General features: G+C 48.8%; 1 long non-coding RNA gene across 1 annotated transcript in view; it reads right to left on the bottom strand.

Moving 5' to 3' along the window:
• Window positions 1-998, bottom strand: part of LOC141545483 (uncharacterized) — a 78,069-nt gene extending 77,071 nt beyond the window's left edge. Inside the window, exon 1 of the long non-coding RNA XR_012483031.1 lies at window positions 810-998. This is a non-coding gene — a long non-coding RNA (uncharacterized LOC141545483). The remainder of the gene's footprint in view (window positions 1-809) is intronic.
• Window positions 999-2,500: the final 1,502 nt, after the last annotated feature.

The following is a 2,500-nucleotide window of genomic DNA, read 5'->3' as shown; positions in this document are numbered from 1 at the left end:
TAAATTAGAAAGGCCTTTGGCCCCCAGCCAGCCTGCCCTCCCCTTCCCCCCCCCAGCCATCCTTGCAAATGAGCCCCCACACCCTGCAGAGAGAGCATCTCTTGTCTTAATGCTGCAAAGTTTGCCAGTCACAAATGCAAGCTGTTTTTCCGTTTAAAAACAGCCATAAGAAATCATGCATAAAGATTTCCCTCTACAGGTGGTTGGAGACTGTAGCAGTTTCTGCTTCTCGAAATGGTAGTGGGCTTAATTTTCTTCTAGAGTTAATTGGTGGGGATTCTTTGGGGTTACACGCACTAAGGCCCCAGTATTTCCCCTCAAATGGTGGGAAAACGATCAGTAAGAAATGGCATGTTCATGCTCCCCCCCCCACCCAACTAGTCCTTTCAGTCTCTCCTCCTCCTCCTCCCCCCCTTCTACTTTCCCCACTTTGCTCAGATGCTGCTGACTTAAAGCCTTTTGGAAATTAGATTTTAATGTGCAAGATAATTACAAGTTGTTCACTGATTGGGAGCTAATCCAAAAGATGGGCAAAGTAAAAAGTGGCCCCACTAGAGATTCCCTCTCCCGAGGAGGCAAACTAGACCCTCTCTTTCCCAGTTTAAGTCCTGAGGAGGTGACATTCCCCTGCAAAAAACACCCCAAATCCACAGGACCCCCAGAACAACCTGTTCCAACATTTTGTAAAATGCACTTGTTTGATGAGAAAGACAGCTAGCCACAAAAGTCTCCCCCTCCACACATTTATCCACTGACACCATAAACTTTGCAAAAGCCAAATACAACACACAGTTCACAGTGGAACCTACCTTTGGCAACAGGCTCCTCACTTTTTTGTGTGCAAATGTTTTCCCCATCCGCAATCCTTACTCGGATTTCTAGGGAAATTTGGAAAGACTGCTGAGGGGATGGGAGAGGTGAGGGAGGCATTTTAAATGCACCACGCAAAACGCTCTGGATTTCACGTAATGTGTCTGTACTCTTCCCCGGGAGCAAGGCAAAACAGTTCGCTGTTCAGTGCCAGACTTGGAGAGAGAGAGGGAGGGAGGGAGGGAGGAAGGGAGGGAGAAGGGAGGGGGAGGGGAAGAGGGAGGGGAAGAGACAGGGAGAGGAGGGGGAGAAGAGATGGAGAAGGAAAGAAAGAGGAGGAGAGGGGAGGGGGAGAGAGAGAGAGAGAGAGAGAGAGAGAGAGAGAGAGAGAGAGAGAGAGAGAGAGAGAGAGAGAGAGAGAGAGAGAGAGAGAGAGAGAGGAGGGGGAGGAAGAGGGAGGGAGAAAGAGAATGTGTGTGAGAGAGAGGAGGCAGCCCCCTCCCACGCACCCACCCCCACACATCCAAGCACCTCCTGAGTAACTGATCAGAGCCTGAGAACTCATCCCACCCACGTTTGAACAGCCCGTTTGGGGACCAAATTGCAAGGCGCGCATCTCTGGCTCTATTTATAGACCCCCAACGAGATGCATTGCACTGAGAACGTAAATGCGCGCCTATGTGCGGGGATGCATGGATCACATACGGTGGCTTTGACAGGTGTGGGCTTTGGGACCTGCAGTGCGTCTGATTGCATCTCTTTGGATTTCTCTTGGCCACTTTTTTTTTTTTTTAATCTTTGAATCCCACGCATTAATATTCTTGGGGTTCAGCTGGGGGAGACCGTGGGGGGCTCAGCCTGCAGCACACTCCGTCCTCCTCCCCCCAACGCCCCTGCAAAGCCGGGATATTTGCAGAGTTGGGGCTGTTTGAAAAGCTTCCAAGCTCTGGCTCTGTGTAGCACACTCGGTTCCAGCAGTTTGTGCTATTGACCTGCATTGACGTCAGTGCGTCATTAGGTCTCCCTTAGAAACACTGACTTTCAAAAATAGTATCAAATTAATTCAGTTGGAGCCTGGTGAAGAAAGGCTACTAGCTAGAAGCAGCCATAAGCTCCAGAATTTTCAGCCCTAGATCTGTTCTTTTTCCAGGAGCCAAAGAGAAATCAGATTGTATGGAAAATACCATTGATGGGATTAAAAAAAAAAAAGAGGGAGACAAAATTAGATCGAAAAACCCAGAACTGCTTCTCTCCCCCCACCCCTCTTTCCCTTTTTTCTGATCTAAAAATAGCCCCCTGCTCGAGCTGCCTGCAGAATCTTTTGTGCTCTAGCTTTCTGTTTTTAGCTGTGTGGTCCACGGAAAAGGGGGGGGATCATGGAGGAGACATTGATCTGTCCAGAAAAGGGACAAATTGGTATTAATGAAATAGAGGCACCTTGTGGCTGTGGGGGAGGGGACGGGAGAGAAGAGAAGGGGACAGGGGGAGCTTTCGTTTTACATCCACCATTCATGATCTGCCATTAATTTTTTTTCTCAATTCATTTTTTTTTTTTTTTAAGTCCTCATTCTCCACCCCACGTGCCTCACGTGTTTTCTGGCCAGCACATGCAGCCCCCATTCATACAAACACAATGCACCAGGGCGTGCATAATTCGCACAGACAGTGCATTCAGAAACACAAGGTCTGG

The sequence above is a fragment of the Sminthopsis crassicaudata genome, chromosome 6 (assembly GCF_048593235.1).
Source record: "Sminthopsis crassicaudata isolate SCR6 chromosome 6, ASM4859323v1, whole genome shotgun sequence".
Lineage (NCBI taxonomy): Eukaryota > Metazoa > Chordata > Mammalia > Dasyuromorphia > Dasyuridae > Sminthopsis > Sminthopsis crassicaudata.
The sequence above is the reverse complement of the archived record's forward strand: the minus strand, read 5'-3'. Positions and strand labels throughout refer to the sequence as shown.